Source organism: Pimephales promelas, chromosome 21 (assembly GCF_988280905.1).
Source record: "Pimephales promelas chromosome 21, fPimPro1.hap1.1, whole genome shotgun sequence".
In the NCBI taxonomy this organism is placed as follows: Eukaryota; Metazoa; Chordata; class Actinopteri; order Cypriniformes; family Leuciscidae; genus Pimephales; species Pimephales promelas.
Genome location: NC_142789.1, coordinates 9271213 through 9290875, shown reverse-complemented (window position 1 = coordinate 9290875; position 19663 = coordinate 9271213). Strand labels below are relative to the sequence as shown.

The window sequence follows — 19663 nt, the reverse complement described above, 5'->3', positions numbered from 1 at the left end:
TATGAAACACAAGAAAATGCAATGTTCAAACAAGGAGCACATTTCTCTGCACATTCGCGCTTCATCTCGTGCTGGACTACTTCTATGCTGCTAACTAGTCAGCCACTCATGCGCCGCGCAACTCCCGGGTGCCCCCTGCTGGCGACTCCGAGTCTCACCAAATTGAACACAATGAAAGTCATACAAGTAACTAATGATAATATGAACAGTTTGAAATTTAAAGGGGGGTGCTTTGATATCTGTCCCATTTTACATTCTTAGTGCTACACTCTCCCCCACAAAATTAAATGTCTCCTGACATTTCCCAGAACAAGGGAACATTACTTTAGAAAACCTCAGCCATCCAAGGCCTCCAGTAACCCTTCGTCTGCGTTACCTGATTCTCTGTTACCTTACAGTCTCGATTTACCAAGGACGGTTGACCCAATGTGTCATAACTCAGTACAACCGGCTGACGTCTCAGTCTCTGGGGTCGAGGTCCTACCGCATGTCGCTCTCCTAGCGTCCGAACCAGCGGATCGGCCTCTGACTCAACATTCTCAGACCGGTCAGAACTCAAATCAGGTCTCTGAGATTGTAGTGGCACATCCTCTTCGCTTTGTAGTGGCACATCCTCTTCGCTTTGTAGTGGCACATCCTCTTCGCTTTGTAGTGGCACATCCTCTTCGCTTTGTAGTGGGTGAAAGGGTTCTGCCAGAGGATTCAGTGGAGTGGGTCTCTGCTGTCTCCCGCTGCCAGATCTCAGATTCCATTGGTAGGGACCACTGCCTTCATCGTCAGAGGTGTCACTTGGCTCTGGTTGCTGCTGTTGTTGTGGTTTGGTTCTTTTCTTTGAGGAGCTCCGGGAGTCTTTCCATGGCTGACGAAGCCCTGCTGGTGGCTGATCAAGAGGTAGGAAATCACAGGGCAACAGAAGATTTCTGTGAACCACTCTGTCCCTTCCTTTGCCATTTTCTGGACTGATCTCATAAACGGGACTCCCATCAGCTTTCCTCTCCTTCACTCTGTACACCTGACCTTCCCAGTAAGATTGAATTTTTCCAGGCCCGCCTCTGGGAGTGAGATTTCTGAGAAGGACTCTATCACCTGGCTGGAGGTCTCTTCCCTGCACTTTCCGGTCATAGAGGACTTTTCCACGAACTGCTCCTTTGACCACTGTTTTAGCCGCAATCTCGTATGCCTCTTGCATTCTTGTCTTCCATTTACTCACGTAGTCATCATAGGTGTCGTGGGCCTCATCTTTTTCAAGACTAAAGAACAGATCAATGGGCAGGCGAGGAGAACGTCCAAAGATAAGGAAATAAGGCGCGTAACCCGTTGCCTCGTTCTTGGTGCAGTTGTACGCGTGGACAACTTTCGCGAGGGACTCCTTCCAATCCTCCTTCTCCTCGTCCTCCAAGGTGCGCAGCATGGACAACAGGGTACGGTTAAACCTTTCCACCTGCCCGTTACCCTGGGGGTGGTATGGCGTTGTGTGTGAGCCCTGGATGCCAGAGAGTTTCTTTAAGCTCGCCATCAGTCTGTTCTCAAACTCTTTGCCCATGTCGTGATGTAGTCTGCTTGGGAACCCGAACTTGAGTGCAAAATCGTTGAAAATCTTGTCAGCTACTGTTTTGGACGACTTATTCCTTGTTGCGTAGGCCTGCGCAAACCTAGTAAAATGGTCCATGACCACCAGTATATACTCATAGCCATGCTTGCATTTTTCCAAATGCAAGAAGTCTATCGAGACGAGCTGAAATGGATAAGTGGTCTGAATGGGCACCAGAGGTGCACGGCTCTGCTTACTCGGCTTCTTCTTCTTGAGGCATTCACACACCTTACTGACAAAATGTTCAACATCCCTGCTCATCTGTGGCCAGTAAAATCGTTCTCGTACCAGGTCGAGTGTCCTTTCGACCCCCAAGTGACCCATGTCCTGGTGCAGTTCTTTGAAGACCAGAGGATGATAAGCTTTGGGGAGCAGCAGTTGTTCTCGACGGGAAGTTCTGCGGCGCAAGACGCCATCTGGACCAACTTTAACCTTGAGCCATTGTTTCAGCAATATGGCCACTGCGGGGCTCTCTGCTTTCACTTCAGATCTACTTGGCCTCTTGTTCTGTGACTTGTACCAGAGGACTCTGGACAGGATTTCATCCTCTTCCTGCGCTTTGCGGATTTGATCTGTGGTAAGAGGTTTGCTGGTCTCCCGGTCCTTCACTAAGCTCAAAGCACTGACCTGGATCCACCCAACACCCCGGCAAGGGCTTGTCTTTTCCGCTGTAACTCTCTCCATAGATGCACTGATGACATCTTGACTGGCCTCAGCCGCACAGCTACACATGTAGTCCTCAAAGTCCAACGGCATCCTTGATAAGCCATCTGCATCGGAGTTGTTTTTGCCTGGGCGGTACCTGATTGTGAAGTTATAATCGGCCAGCTCCGCCACCCATCTGTGTCCTGTTGCGTTGAGTTTTGCGGTTGTGAGCACATACGTTAACGGGTTATTATCTGTATATACCACAAATGATGGGGAGTGATAAAGATAATCCCGAAACCGTTCGCAGATGGCCCACTTCAACGCTAAAAACTCCAGTTTTCCAGAGTGCAGATGGTACCTCTTCTCTGCTGTACTCAAGGTGCGGGAGCCATAGGCAATCACTCTCATCCTCCCCTGCTGTCTCTGGTATAACACCGCACCCAGGCCAACTTGGGATGCGTCACAATGCAATACAAATTGTTGGGTGAAATCTGGATATCCGAGGACAGGCGGCTTCGTGAGTGCATCTACCAGCTGATTCAATACTTCCTGATGGGAGCTGTTCCACTCTATAGGTGTCTGCGATGGTAAGTGACCCTTGTTTTTCTTTCCTGTCTTACATGGCTTCTTCATGGTCTGGTCTAGAGTGCCTTTCTCAGGGTTAGGGACTGTGAGTAAGTCATAGAGTGGGTGAGCCACGCGGGAGAAATTGGGAATAAAGGGTCTGTAGTAAGAGAGAAACCCAAGGATCTGGCGCACATCACCCACTGTGGCAGGGGTCTTCTCTTTTAACGCCTGCACCGGAGCCACCTCTGCAGGGTCCATTGTGTACCCCTCTCCAGTCACCAACTTGCCAAGAAACCTCACACTCGATTTAAACAGCTCACACTTCTTTGGGGTCAGCTTCACACCGTGTTCCTTATAGCGCTGGAGAACAAGACGGATGTGCTCCACGTGTTCCTCAAAGCTACAACTGTGTACCAGGTTGTCATCCAGGTACGGGAGGCAACTTGTGTCCCTCAGCCCAGTCAGACAATGCTCCATGCTCCTCTGAAACTCTGCGGGTCCCGAGCTCAGGCCAAAGGGTATGCGCACCCATTCATAGAGCCCCCAGGGTGTGATGAAAGCTGTGAGCGGGCGGCTCTCCTCATCCAGATAACCCTGGTGGTACGCTTTACCCTGGTCTAAGACCGAGAACCACGAGCTCCCACCTAGAGCATCCAACATGTCTTGAATCCTCGGTATCGGATGGCGGTCGGGGACTGACTTACGGTTAAGTTCTCTGAAGTCAACACAAAGACGAAGACTTCCGTCCTTCTTACGTACACACACCACTGGGGATGAATAAGGGGATCGAGAAGGTGTGATCCACCCTCTTCTCAACAGATCCTGTAGGTACTCCTTAACTTCATTGTGCAGAGGCTTGGGTACAGACATGTAGGTCTTTTGTACAGGGCTCGAATCGCGGAGGGTGATATGCATCTTGAGTGATGGTATACAACCCACATCGTCACTGTCAAAGGAAAACGCTTCACATTCCTCCCGCAACATCCTCCTTACCACCTCCTGCTGTCCTTCCGAGAGATGGGAGAGATCCACAGGAGGGTCCCATGAAGTTGGCCTACTCGCCTGAGTGTTATCTGGTTGTGGTGTGCTACTTGCTTCACTGGTCTTTGTCACTGTGCTGTCCTTCATTTCAGCCCTTGTCTCATTCTCATTAATCTTTATAGGCGCTGTGTATACGGTCTTGACCGGTTCCAGATATCCAATCACCCTGTGACGGTCCAGACAGATGGTGTGATCAGTCGTGTTGGTCATGGAGATGGGTATGTATGGAACTCTCCTTTCTGGGATCTGGACCAGTACATCATTGTAAATAACACCTTCTGGAGGAGGATTAAGTAAGTCAGGTGAAAAGAACATATGTTGACCTTGGGTTCGTGAACTCACATGTGCTCTTATGTAGACAGTGGTGACTTGGTTAGCTGGTAAGGGCACTTTTTTTCCACAGGTACGAACTACACCAATCTCCGAATCTGAATCACCGTTCTGCATCAACTTGACTACCTGATGAGCAGTTTTCACTGTTATTGCAAGGGCTCTACTCACTTTCTGTGCCAACTGCTTTCTTTCACTTTTCGTCTTTTCCTCGTTGCGGTTAATGATCGCCTCAATGACGTTGTAGCCAATGATGGGGTCGCTGGCAACTGCTGGGTCGCTTGACACAAGCATTGGTACTTGAAGTTCATTCATCTTGGTGGGGTCACTGCCTAATCTGAAACTGACTTCAATCCAGCCAATATATGGAATGGGCGTGTCATTGGCAGCAAAGACTGTCAGGGTCTCATCTCCCAACAACTCTGAGATGGGTTTGACAATAGTGTGAGGAAGGCAGCTCAGTCGCCAGGGCTCATTCACTATACTGGACTGTGCTCCCGTGTCCCACAGGGCTCTGACTGGTCGATTGTCCATGAAACAGTCCACCATACATCGGCTTCCTACAAGGCTTACTAACTGTGGCTGGTGTCGAGGTGGTATATAGTGAACTACACTTACAGCAGGTGAGGCGCCCGATGCTCTCTTTCCCAGGGCTGTTGTCGGTTGAATGACTGAGCTGGGTGGTGGCTGCTCATTTTGGGGCGCTGTTACTTGGACTACTGCTGGCCCCATCTCAGTAGCCCCTGCCCGTTTCCCGACAACGCTCTGCATCCGCGAGAGAAGTGGCCTTCCTTCCCACATTTGAAACAGTGTGAACAGCTCTCACCTGTTCTCTCATCCCTACATTTCTTGCAACCTTTTTCTCTCGGCCTTTGTTCAGGAGAACGGGGGTTCGCTTCCATTACAGCCAGAAACATTTGCTTCATCTCTTTACGAAGTTCTTCCATCATCTGCTGTACATTCATGCTGTCAGGTTTAGTCTCGTTCCCTTTTACTGTTGTGATTTCTGCTGCTGGGTTGGACTCCTTAAGTTTAGAGGGGCTCTGGGCAGGTTTGGATTTTACCTGAGTATCTGCTTGAAGCTCCTGCACTTTGGGCGTCTTACCAGCGGTGGATCTCTTGCGCTTTTCTTGTCTCTCACTTTCGACTTTGGCCGCCTCATCCACTTTCTGTATAAGCTCTTCATCTGAAATACTCAAATCACTGAGGTAGGGCAGAATTTGGAATTTCACAGAATCACTTAACAGTCCAGTTTCAATTGAGCGGAGGAACTTGCGTTGAATGACGGCTCGGCTGTACTGTTCATCTGTGTCCTCATTTGCTGCTTTCCATAACAGCTTCTCTTTCAGCTCGATTGCACGGAATACAAAGTTCAGGACAGTTTCTTTGGGCTCTTGAGAGATGTTTAGTAGCTGATGGTAAAGGAGCAGTGGAGCTATCTACACGATAGTGGCCTTTCAGGATGGTGAGAAGTGAACTGAGGGTCAGACCACGTTTAATCTCTAGCATGTCTCTCAAAGGCAGCCCTGGACTGACAGCCCTGATCACAGCTTCGACTACTTCAGTCTGCGTGTGCCCTTTTTCTATTCCCATCTCAATCTGTCGAACTAAACTGGGGTACGACAATTTATCCCTCTGACCACCCTCTCCAATTTGACCACAGATCTTAAACTCTCTTCGCATGGTTACCTCAGGCAATGGGTGAGTTGGCTCTAGTCGGCTCCTGAGCGAGGACTCTGCCTTCTTTACAGGGGGACTGGGTGGTGCAAAACGCTTTTTTTCTTCTTCCTTTGGAGCTGGCTTCTCTGATGGCTTCACTGCATCTGGTTGACGACCTTCTTTACTTTGTCTTTCAATGTATGTCAATAAATCAACACAGTACTGTTTAACTTGATCACCTTCTTCGCTCTCCTCTAGATCATCCAATACGCACTCCGCCATCTTGATGAGCGCCCTCCGTGTCTTGCTGCGGGACTCTTCACTGTCCAGGCCATCACATTTCATGTACCTGCAGACCTCCCAGAGAGACTCTTCCCTTAGCTGCCACAGAGCTGCACTCACTTGATCACGCAGGATCTGACTGGCGTCCATCTTGTTTCCGGATCGACTCGTTGGGAAGGAGGGGGTTAATGGTGTTGGTCACTCTATCGCCTCCTCCTGGCTGGCTCGCCAAAATATGTTACACTTTTTGGAAAGAGGCAATGTCACTTCCGGGTGCAACACATTTATTTTTCTGTATGAAACACAAGAAAATGCAATGTTCAAACAAGGAGCACATTTCTCTGCACATTCGCGCTTCATCTCGTGCTGGACTACTTCTATACTCTTATCCTGTGATATATTCACAAATTATCTTGACTCGCATGACTGATGTCTAGGCTGATACGTCACACTAGACTAGACTCCTTACAATACTCCATTTTCAGAAAATACATGTTCTTTACACAAACACATTAACATGGATCTAAACATGTGCTATGCCCGTTATTAAACTGATATAAAAGGAAAAGGTCTGAAAAATAACATCTTTAAAGTACAATAAACTCTATGAGTCATACATTTAAACTCAAACAAGCATGTGAATAGTATTTGGAATTAAAATAGATTTTCAGGCATCAGCAATAGTTCAGTCTATACCCACATTACTCTAACATTGATAACTGCACGTGTATTCCTAATACTCTTTCATATCACTGTTTAACTTGTCTTTAATCTTTTTACTCTTCCATGAAATATGCTAATGACCTGACTACATTATGAACTAAATTTTAACCATTTAACAGTTACTGTGTTATCACTATGAACTCACAAAATTATTAATAAACTGTTTTACCTCTCAATCTGACTATGGTTCTTAATTTAACAGTATGAACGTCCTTTATTTTTACATGTAATGGCTGACAAAGCAATGCTAAATGAGGGTCACGTGTATATACGAGGGCTAAGAACAGTCACGTGTGCCTCATTAACTCCAATTGCCCAGACTTGTCTCTACACGCATTTCAATCAATGTTCATACACATATATTCGGTTAATTATGCCTCATCCCACACTCACGTCGAGTATATATGCTTCTAAACCTTTATTACTCCGTTTTGCTCACGTTAAGAGTTACTAGTTTTCTACTAATTAAATAGTTAACACTCCCGTCCGCCATTTCACGACATAACTCTTAATCACCGTTAAAACTTCACTTTTGTTAACGTTTCAGGCACAAACTATGGCTCTATAAGAATATAATACTGTTATACATATACCAGTGTAAGGTTATTGTCAGCTTACCTGTATGAAACACAAGAAAATGCAATGTTCAAACAAGGAGCACATTTCTCTGCACATTCGCGCTTCATCTCGTGCTGGACTACTTCTATGCTGCTAACTAGTCAGCCACTCATGCGCCGCGCAACTCCCGGGTGCCCCCTGCTGGCGACTCCGAGTCTCACCAAATTGAACACAATGAAAGTCATACAAGTAACTAATGATAATATGAACAGTTTGAAATTTAAAGGGGGGTGCTTTGATATCTGTCCCATTTTACATTCTTAGTGCTACACTTACAAGTTGCTCAAGCAAGTGGTCAAATATTTCCTATATTAAAATCGCAAATAATTTAAATTAAAACTTGAAATTGACAAAAGCAGTCGACTTGCCTTTTCGTTTGCATCTTAATTTCAAAACAATAGATCTTGCATGTCACAAAACTTATTTTTCCACCTCCATGATCGAGACGAGTTCATTCTGTCGCCTGGTTGAAGTAAATTGTAGTTTTCCTTGATTAAATGTGCATTTATGGTGAGATTACTATTTTATTTAATTAAACGCATTTATGGTGAAATTACTACATTTTCAGGTCAATCTTTATCATTTTGACCACCAGCGTTTGCAGCACAGCAGAAATAGATTCGGTGTGGAAACGATCGCTGTGCTGCTGTTATATGTACCACACCAGTGAAAAGTGAAAGCCCTAACCTGTTTACATGGAGCGTAGGAGACTGCTGTGCGGCACTTGCTCTGCTTCAAGTCGCTAACAGCCATTTGAGCTTCTACTGCTTCCTGATAAACACCAACCTTCGTGCGCAGTGGCTGCACAAAATAGACATTTTGATCGACGCGCAAAAAATAATAAAAATATTAAGTATGTGTTTGTTGTACAGCCGCGGATCAATTCACTGTGCAAACGCATCATAATATGTGAACGCACTAACAGCACTCTCCTGCACCGCAACACACACTGCAAACGGGTGTGAAACGGAGGTTAGATCCACTACAGTTCTTGGGAACTTAGATGTGTTTAAGAACTCTTTTTTCGTACAACAGCAGCACTTGTTTATTAGTGGATGCGGGTGACCAGTCGTAGACCGGAAACTGATACGCCAACTTCTGACAAAAGCGGAAGTTCGAAACTACGATTGTGCACATAGCCCATAGAGACTAGATACCCTATTGGCCGCTGGAAAACGAGAAATCCGGCCGCCATCTTGAACCGGTCGTATTCCTAGTTTCGTTGCGTGGCAGCAGATAAGATGCCAGAGCACTGTGGAGCATTTTCCTGTTCTAATCGCCGGACCACCGAAAATAGGGCTTTTCACAAGTAAGTCTTAACATTACCGTACTATTGGTTGTATTTTGTGAATAGAATATTACCAGATAATCGAGAAGGAGCAAGGATATTTGCTATTACTGTACTGAAATCGTTGTGAAATGCTGTTTACTGCATCAGCCGGTGTTCACCCGGCATGGAGAGGTGGGGTAACTGTTATAATTAATAATTACAATAAATAATAAAAAAAGTAATAATTACAAAAGCTTCGAGGTTGTCAGATAAGCATTCAACTGCCCTGTTGTATAGGTTATTTGTGTTTGCGCACATCAGGAAGCAACGTAATATACACGCATGACAGCGATGCGCAAATTGAGTTACCTCTCCAACTTTTAGTTTTATTGATAACCTATATCTTACCACATGCGATTTGGCTATTGATATTACAGAAGTCCTGTGGTAAAATTACATTAACTTACTCCATCTACCCTTGTAAAGTTAATCCGAATATGGCTTTAGTCTCGACATTTTCCCCTCCTACATCCACATACAATTAAATAAGGTATAGCCTTAATGTTGTCCGAATTTAATTTTTAGAAATTAACGTTATACTGATGCAAATGTGACACTCACAAAAGTAGGTTTTATTTAGATTTTTATCTTTTGCTTTCTTTCCTTTTATTATAAGTTAAATAATATTGAGAGAATACACAGAAGCACACAATGACATGCTGTTTCATAGAAAAGACACTAGGTGGCAGTACCTTTCAGTCGCGTCACTCGGGGACCCTTAGCGAGGCGCGGAAGAAGACAAGCTCATATTCCGGTTGAATGGAAAAAGAGCAACTGTTGTCCCGTGTCTCTTCTAACTAAGTAATATTTTCAATATTTCCAGGTTAGTGTCACAACTTTTATATGACTACTAAGAGTTGTAATCTAATTTGAATCCCCGGTGATGTGTGTTTGACAAGCGAAAGGTATGTTAAGTGTGTAAATGGTAAAGTCTAAAGAAAACAGTGTAAAGATGAGGAAATGGCGGCCGATGCTCGCGCTAAGGTTTCCTTTTATATATTCCTAACGGCTCAGGATATTTATGAGTTATTACTGTCTATGTGTAAAGTTACTGTGTGTGTAAGACTATACATTACGGGTAATAAATAAAACGCTAATGTATAGAGTAAAAGCAATTCACAGATGTAGCTTTGGGTGAAACGCACGTGGTAGCATTGAATGCACACATGTGGTAATATTAGACTGTAAAACAGTTTCAGTTCATAAAAATCAAGAGTAAAAGTTAGGAGACAAATGTTTACTATTGAAGTTTGTTCTTGTTTAATGTAATTCAATTGAACCTAACCTAACTGCAAATGGGATCTATTCTGTTTTATTAAGTGAACACTTAAATTTATGTAAAATGTATAATGTATACAGAAATACTCGTTTAATGAGAGATAACAGAGAAGGTGGTTTAGAGAGAAAATGTGTGTTTAAGAGAAAACTGTGAAGGTTGAGGAAATATGTGAAGATACATTTATGTGGAAATGTACATTTTGACGAATATGTAATTTCGTGTTATCCAATTGTGGATATTACCTGTGTTTCAGTACAGAGCAACCAAAAATAACAGGAATAATTCTCTATGGCAGATATAAGGTTGAAATGTTGTTAATAAAATGATATTCCGGTTGAATGGAAAAAGAGCAACTGTTGTCCCGTGTCTCTTCTAACTAAGTAATATTTTCAATATTTCCAGAGCACTTCGACCAGGAGTATTAAAATATATCTGCTAACGGACTCCTGGCTGGGACCCGTTACACAAACACGCTGAAAAGCTTCTTCTCAATTTTTATTACAGGTGGCTGCGTTCGGTGGATTCGGTGGCTGCGTTCTGTGTGTGTGAAAGTGTGTGTGTGCGTGTGTGTGTGTGTGTGTGAGAGAGAGAGAGAGAGAGAGAGAGAGAGTGAGTGAGAGAGAGAGAGACAGCGAGAAAGAGTGTGTCTGTTCGTGTGTATGTATGTGTATGTGCGTGTGTCAATCATAAACTGTTTCTTCAACTTATTAAAATATCTTACTTTACTGCTACTATCTGTTTCTGCTTCTTTATTATATTTATAGTGTGTGATTTATAAAATACACTATATCCTTAATCACATATATTGTGTCTGGCCACTTTATATCTTATATCAGAATATTATATTACTGTTAACCTACAATGGATATTAAAATACGCCGAACCATGTGTCCTGTAACATAGCTACATGAATGACCTTTGCAGCAAAAAAAAAAAAAAACGCGTGAAAATCAGTTAAGTATTCAGTGAGATATGATTAATTTAATGCGCTGACAGCTCATTTCACCTGCCATTCAGAATACACTGAGCGGAGCGGATGACCGGTTTAAGATGGCGGCTCCAATTCTCGTCCGTGCCAATAGGCAGTAGCGGTCGATAGGGCGTCTACCTATATGATGTCTATGTGGCGACCTTCATAGAAGGGGATTCCCGCGGTTATGGAGCTATTAATGTCTCATTCTAAGGTAATAAAAACATTACGGTTAATTAAGTAAGTTCTTTATACACCATTGAAAACATAGTTATGGATGTCATATTGCATTTCTGTTAATAGATACTCAACTTTTTTACAGATTGCACCTTTAAATCACTCTTGCCACTGCTGGAATTATGGATTTACAAGATTGCTCACTACTGCACTATGTTGGTTTGTTTGTATGTATGTCTGACTGTTAAATAAATAAAAAAAAAATTAAAAAAGCATTCCTGTAAGTGTAAGAACCTTGTTTAAAGCGCATTTAAGTTACAACCGCTTAAACAACTTTATTCCTACACTTGCTTTCAATGGTGTTAATATATTAGATAAAAAATGCAACAACTTCTTTATTAGGAATGCTCTTTCTTCAACTTCAAGAACTCTTCCTAAAGCTCGCTCTAAATGGAGTATCTGTTATCCAAACTCTGATTTGAATTACTTATGGGCTTTTTCTCATAAACTTTTTATTCCTAATAAAATAAAAGAACTCCATTTCAAAATTGTTCATAGATATTACCCCTGTAATCTATTCTTGAGCAAGTTTTCTGAGAATGTATCTTCTTTATGCTCCTTTTGCAATATTGAAGAAGAATCTATTCTTCATTTATTTTATCAATGCCCATTTTCTAAAACTTTCTGGTCAGATGTTACCTTGTTTTTTTTCTGTTGCAAGAAACTGGTACAAATTTCAGATTCTATAATTTTTTTATTATTTTTTTTTTTATCAGATTTTCATTTTAATGATGTTAATTTTAATTATACTGTATTTTTGCTTTGTCTTCTGGGCAAGTTTCATCTTCACAAAGCCAGAACCATTCATTGTAAGCCGGATTTTAGAATGTTCTCATCAGATATGAAGTCCCTTTTTTCTTCCTTTAAAAATCTTTCGAAACCACTAAGCTCTAAGGTTTCTAGAACACATAATATTCTTGAGTCTGTTGTAAAAAACCTTTAATTTTGCTATTTTAACAAATTTTAATATTGTGTTGTTTTGTATAACTTTATGCAATCTATTTTGATGTCTGTAACCCCTCTCTTATTGTTATTGTATTTATTTATTTTATTTTGTTTTTCTCTTCTGTTCTCTGTTATTGTATGTTTCTTTAATTTGCAATAAAAAAAAATAAAAAAAATCTATAACTATAAAAACTGTACACACACACATTCAGGGGGTCAGGGAGGAGCCAACAGTTCAGAGGGGCAGGGCCGATCCGACGGTTCAGGGCCAGAGGCGGCCTTCTTCTTTGAAGACACCAGCGCAGAGGCGGCCATCTTGTCCGAAGACAGGCATAGAGTCTGCCATCTTGTCCAAAGAAACAGGCGTGACGGCGGCCATATTGTCCGAAGACTCTGGAAGGGCGGCAGCCCTCTTGGTCGAGGGCCCACAGGTCTGAGCCAATATGTGCTGCCCGCCCACACACACAAAACAGCCGTGGCGACCGTGATGAGCGCCACTCAGACATGGCGTTCACATTCTCACATTCCTCTGTGGAAAGATGAGTTCGCCCGATTTTCATGGGTTCCGTGTTGTCACTAAGTTGATTCATTTTGCTGAAAGAGCATGTAGGTTGGTTAGATCTCCGAGAGCGAATAAGGTTGTCAACGTGAATGGCAAGGTCAGTGAATTGATCCAGGGTTCTGTCCTCATCACGACATGCTAGTTCTGACTGCTAGTCAGTGTTTAATCCCTGACGGAACAGCAGTTTTAATGTATCTTCCACACACAGTTTGTGCAGCGAGAGTGCGAAACGTCAGAGCAAATTCAGCTGCGGCATCTCTTCCCTGATGCAGTCTTGGTGTGGCCCCATCAAACTTCTCTGGAAAAGCTAAACGTGGATTAACAGTCAGTGCACTGTGAGGTATTTCAATCTGTACCGGACCCGGTTGAAGCGCTGGAGCAATGGGTGCAGGTGCGGGCTGATGGACACTCTGTATGGCTTTCACCAACTTTTCAGTCATTGTTTTCACGATACTTAAAGGGTTAGTTCACCCAAAAATGAAAATTCTGTCAGTATTTACTCACTAAACGGGACATGTGAACGTCTTTAATTATTCCACAAGTTTTGACGCGTTCTTCTTTGAAACGTTACTCACACTCGAAATCCGTGTAGTTCGTATATCCTGTTTATTATTCCAAATCAACATACAGCACAATCCTCTTGTTTAGCAATGTCTTCTCAACAACTTGTTTGTAGAGAAATAGCCTACTTATTAGGCAAAATATGCTAGAAAAAACGGTCAAAAGCTTTGTGTTCTTCCACCGAGCCTCTGCACTAATTGCACTTTAAGTGCTCATAAACAATTTTGAACTATCAATTTCTTTGTGTGATATAGAAACAGTCCTTGATAGAGCATTTAACAGTCTATCTCACAGATAAGGCACAACTTATCAACAGGTCTTTCCAATGTATTGGTCTTAGTTTTAACCAACACACGTCTTACCAGTCCTTTGTTATCTGGAAACACTTTTATAATTCTTCCAAAGACCCATGAATTTCTTGGTGAAGAATCATCTATTATCAGGACGACATCACCAATTGCAAGATATTTCTTTACTTGATGCCATTTTTGACGCTCCTGGAGTAAGGGCAAATATTCACGCACCCATCGCTTCCAGAATAGGTCAGCAATAGGGTTGGGTATCGTTTGAATTTGAACGATTCTGATTCCGATTCCGATTCCTTGTTTCGATTCCGGTTCCTAACGATTCTCGATTCCAATTCTTTTAAGAGGCAGGGTCAAAAAAGTTTAGCTAACCTTGCTAACCAACAGCCTTTCTGAAGGAAATAATCCTTTCTGAAGGAAATACTCCTTCTGTAAAAATACTCCTTTTGTCACAAATTTTGCATTTTGCCGAGATTTCGTTATTTTTAGAAAAGCGAAGCCATACTTTGGATCGCCGACGTAAGGTACTCATGTTCGACTCGCGTGGTTATGCCAACACTTCCGGTAGACGCTTCTTCGTTGGTGTTGTTCAGCGGTTTCTTCTTCCGCTCGGCGGACTGTGAATATCGAAACTAGGAATCGAAATTTTAACTTTTGAACGATTCCGGGAAAAACAAAAAGTTAGTCTCGGTTCCAATCGATACTCGATTCTCGATACCCAACCCTAGTCAGCAAGATACTGAACTTGCCTCCACTTGCGCCGTGCATATACATCTTGTTTTTGAAAAAGTCCAGATGGTAAGGCTGGTTTTCTTTTCATTAATAACAAGTGATTAGGTGTTAATGGTTCAAGATCTGTTGGATCATCGGTAGTAGTGGTAAGTGGTCTGTCATTTATTATTGCTTCCACTTCACACAGGAATGTATGCACATTTTCATCATTAAGTGTTTGTTCTCTCAAAACAGATCTCAAGATTTTTCTAACAGACCTTATCTGTCTTTCCCACACTCCACCGAAATGGGATCCAGAAGGTGGGTTGAATATCCATTGTATTCCTTTCTGCATGAGAGTGCTTTCAATTTTTGATTGATTCCATTGTTGAATGGCCTTACGCAGTTCAGTCTCAGCACCAATGAAATTAGTACCGTTGTCACTTCTCATGATTGACACCTGCCCTCTCCTGCACACAAAACGTTGGATGGCATTTAAACACGAGTCCGTATCCAGTGTATGTGCAACTTCAATATGCACAGCTCTTGTAGTTAAACAGGTAAACAGTACGCCATATCTTTTAACATTGCTTCTACCTTGTCTGATTTCAAACGGTCCAAAGTAGTCTACCCCAACATTGGTGAAGGGTGGTTGATCTGGCATTATTCTGTCGTGTGGCAGCTCTGACATCTTCTGCTCTACAGCCTTTGCTCTTATCTTTCTACATGTCACACATCTAGAGAGAAACTTTCTGAAAATGGAGTTTGCAGAAGGAAGCCAGAAATTTTGTCGCAACTTTGAGAGAATATAATTTCTTCCACAATGTCCAATTCTCTCATGAATGTTTCTTAAGATTAACGTTGTGACGTGTGAATGTTTGGGTATAATGATAGGATGCTTCACATGCTCAGGCATTGCAGATCTACCAAGACGACCTCCAACTCTCAGCAATCCATCCTGAAGTATTGGATCCAGTTTAGAAAGGCAACTGTTCTTTTTAACAGATTGTTTACCTTTTTGCAATGAAGAAATTTCTTCTTTGAATATTTGACATTGACTGAATTTGATGATTTCGTTTTCAGCCCTTGTTAAGTCTTGCATTGTTAAAGCCGTGCAGTTCCCTTTCGTAGTCACTTCGAGTTATGTCAGAAGTGACGGAGATTGGGGGTTTCGCATAGAAAGCCAATCCTCTTCGAGTATTTAAAAACGAGCCAATGGCATGCAATGCCTTGGGGCTGCGGAAATTTGCATAGCGTACTCCGCCCTACTCTGTGAGTATAAAAGGAGGAAGTGAACGCAACCGCAGTATGTTTTCGCTTCGGAGCCAAGAGAACCTCTTCACTCCTGAAAGCCATTCTCACTGTTCAAGACTCTTCGAGACGAGCGTCCTCTTCAGTGTTGGTGTGACGGCGGTACCCAGCGAGATTCTGCATCGCCTGCGATCTGAGCAGTGGTCTGCCAGACTTTGCGCTTCTCCCTGGTAGCCTCAGAGTGAAAGAGTGAATTTCCTCCTCTCATTGAAAGAGCTGCACGTGGCACGTCTTTTTAAAGATGGTTCGCCCGTGTTCTTCTGGGTGTGGTCGATTTCTATCGTCATCTGATGGTCACGAGCGCTGCTTTGTATGCCTGGGCATTCAGCATGCAGCAGCAGCGTTCGTGGATGACTCATGTTCCTTCTGTGGGAACATGACCATCTCTACACTGAGGTCGAGGCTCAATGATCTCACTAGAGTGAGAGCCCCGGTCCCCCCTACTCGATCGGCTTCCTTCACGAGGGGCCCGTCGACCCGGGGATCTGGTGATTTAACAGTGACGGTGTGGGATAAAGTGTCACAGTGTCTGGATGTGTTCCCTTGTTTGTCCACTAGATGTCCTCCTTCCCCACTGTGTCATTCACTTCTGGAACTACATTTCCCACGATCCTTGTTTTATCATTGCACTCAGCTGTTCCTCATCACTGATCATTGCACTCTGCCAATTCACCATTATCATTGTCATTCCCTGTGTGTATATATACCCTGTCTGTTTCAGTGTGTGCCATGGAGTCCTTTCAATTATCACGCCACTTCTGAGGTCCTGTTTTCTTTGAGGCTTGTTTTTGGTTTCCTGTATATGTTGGATTGCCTTTGGATTTTGACCCTTGCTTGGACTGGTTTACGATTTTGGATTACCCTTTAAATAAACAACTGCTCTTGGATTTAATCCCTGTTTCCTGTGTGTGGATCGTGACAGAAGGACTCCATCATTCCACCCTAAATCCAGCGGTATGTTTTACAATGTCCCTTCCCCAGCCGGCGAGCGGGAGAGAAGGGAGTTTTTTAAAGGGACCCGGCTGGTCAAGTTTCGTGGGACCCGTGGAGGCCACAGTGGAGGAGGTCGTCGGGAGATGATTCCTGTCCCGGTGGTCCCGGTTCCGGTGGGCCGGAGAAGGAGACACGTCCCGTCTGCCCAGCGAGAGACTGCTCACGTCCCGTCTGCCCAGCGAGAGACTGCTCACGTCCGGTCTGCCCAGCGAGAGACTGCTCACGTCCCGTCTGCCCAGCGAGAGACTGTTCATGTCCCGTCTGCCCAGCGAGAGACTGCTCACGTCCCGTCTGCCCAGCGAGAGACTGTTCATGTCCTGTCTGCTCAGCGAGAGACTGCTCACGTTCCGTCTGCCCAGCGAGAGACTGTTCAAGTTCTGTCTGCCCAGCGAGAGACTGTTCATGTCCCGTCTGCCCATCGAGAGACTGCTCACGTCCTGTCTGCCCAGCGAGAGACTGTTCTTGTCCCGTCTGCCAAGCGAGAGACTGTTCAAGTTCCATCTGAGACAGAGCCAGAGATCCCCTTTGGCGTGGCCGCCAAGGTTGTGACGGACTATCTGGAGCGTCTGGCTCGGATCTTGGAGATGCCAGTCTTTGCTGTTCCAGTACCTGAGGCAGAGCCAATGCCTGTTCCAGAGGCAGAGCCTATGCCTGTTCCAGAGCTGGAGCCCATGTCGGTTCTGGACCCCGTGTTTGTGTCTGTGTTTGTGTCTGTCCTTGTAACTGTTTTTGTTCTAGTGTCTGTTCCTGAGCCGGAGGCAGAGCCAGTGCCTGTTCCAGAGCCGGAGGCAGAGCCGGTGTCTGTTCCTGAGCCGGTGTCTGGTCCCAAGCCGGTGCCTGCTCCTGAGAGAGCATCTCTGCCCTAGCCACCTGAAGGGTCTTCACCGCCCTGGCCACACGAAAGGTCTGCTCCGCCCTGGCCACCTGAGTGGTCTTCACCGCCCTGGCCGCCTGAGGGGTCTTCACCGCCCTGGCCGCCTGAGGGGTCTTCACCGCCCTGGCCGCCCGAGGGGTCTTCACCGCCCTGGCCGCCCGAGGGGTCTTCACCGCCCTGGCCGCCCGAGGGGTCTTCACCGCCCTGGCCGCCCGAAGGGTCTTTTCCGCTCTGGCCGCCCGAAGGGTCTTTTCCGCTCTGGCCGCCCGAAGGGTCTTCACCGCCCTCGCTGCCCGAGGGGTCTTCACCGCCCTGGCCGCCCGAGGGGTCTTCACCGCCCTGGCCGCCCGAAGGGTCTTCTCCCCCTTGGCCACCCGAATGGTTTTCTCCGCCCTGGCCGCCCGAGGGGTCTTCACCGCCCTGGCCACCCGAGGGGTCTTCACCGCCCTGGCCACCCGAGGAGTCTTCACCGCCTTGGCCGCCCGAGGGCTCTTCGCCGCCCAATGGACTATGTGTCTCGCCCTGGCCGCCCGATGGACTCTGTGTCTCGCCCTGGTCCTCGGTTAAGCTCTCACCCCTTGTTCCTGTCTCCCTTCACGGACCTGGCCCACCATCCCTCCCCCCGATCCTCCACCATTCCACCTCCCTCCTGAACTCTTGTGTCATGCTTTTTAATGTTGTCGTGGAGCGTCTGGTAGCCGCTCCGTAGAGGGGGGGTTATGTCACAGTGTCTGGATGTGTTCCCTTGTTTGTCCACTAGATGTCCTCCTTCCCCACTGTGTCATTCACTTCTGGAACTACATTTTCCACGATCCTTGTTTTATCATTGCACTCAGCTGTTCCTCATCACTGATCATTGCACTCTGCCAATTCACCATTATCATTGTCATTCCCTGTGTGTATATATACCCTGTCTGTTTCAGTGTGTGCCATGGAGTCCTTTCAATTATCACGCCACTTCTGAGGTCCTGTTTTCTTTGAGGCTTGTTTTTGGTTTCCTGTATATGTTGGATTGCCTTTGGATTTTGACCCTTGCTTGGACTGGTTTACGATTTTGGATTACCCTTTAAATAAACAACTGCTCTTGGATTTAATCCCTGTTTCCTGTGTGTGGATCGTGACATAAAGCCCCGACGATTCCTCGGGCCACACCTCCCGCCTCAGTGCGAGAGCCAGCGAGCGTTAGCTCGATTCAGTCGGCTGCTTCTTCGGGGGCGCCGGCTGCTTCGGGCAGCGCTCCAGATGATGATGCGATGTCGATCACAGCATCACTAGGCGGGCTAGAGTCCTCGGGAGATGAGGATGCGGCTGCGTTGCCTCCTTCGGGAGTACCAGCGTTGTCCGCATCGGATCCCGAGCTGACGGCCATGCTGTCTCGAGCCGCTGGGAGTATCGGGTTAGAATGGAACCCTCCGTCCTGCCCTGATCTCTCACGGATGGATAACTGGTTTTTGGACAAAGCTGCCGCCGCAAGGCCACGGCCAACTCCAATACCTTTTTTCCCCGAGCTGCATGTGGAGTTATCGCGCTCTTGGGGGGCCCCCTTGTCCACTCGATAGCGCGATCTCTCCCCCGCCTTTCCCCCCCTCGATGGTGGGGCCGCCCGTGGGTACACTGGAATGCTCCCGGTGGAGCGCTCTGTTGCGATGCAGCTGTGTCCACAGAGCGCCTCCTCCCGTGGTCCTCCTAAGCACCCATCCAAAGCCTGTGGGTTCTCGTCTGCGATGGCGGCGCGTTCCTATAGAGCGGCGGGACAGGCGGCCTCGGCTTTGCATGCGATGAGCACTTTGCAGGTCTTCCAAGCGAAGATGCTCAGAGATATGCACGAGGGCGGGACTGATCCAACGACATTCAAAGATTTGCGGTCCGCCACTGACCTTGCTCTCCGGGCAACGAAAGTGGCCGCTCGCGCTGTTGGTCAGGTGATGGCCACCAGTGTGGTCCAGGAGCGCCATCTCTGGCTCAACCTGGCAGACGTTCGGAGCGCTGAGCGGACTCGTCTGCTCGACGCCCCACTCTCCCAGGCTGGCCTTTGCCCAGCAGTTCTCCACTGCCCAGAAGCAGACGGAGGCAATCAAACACATTCTGCCCCGGCAACCAGCTGCTGCCTCCACCCAGTCGTCGGC

At 45.8% G+C, this 19663-nt stretch overlaps 1 long non-coding RNA gene across 1 annotated transcript; it reads left to right on the top strand.

Annotated features, from left to right (window-relative positions):
• Positions 1-10873: 10873 nt before the first annotated feature.
• On the top strand, positions 10874-11487 carry LOC148970124 (uncharacterized). The gene is made up of 2 exons (XR_016148462.1): positions 10874-11252; positions 11361-11487. It is a non-coding gene; the product is annotated as an uncharacterized LOC148970124 (long non-coding RNA).
• Positions 11488-19663: the final 8176 nt, after the last annotated feature.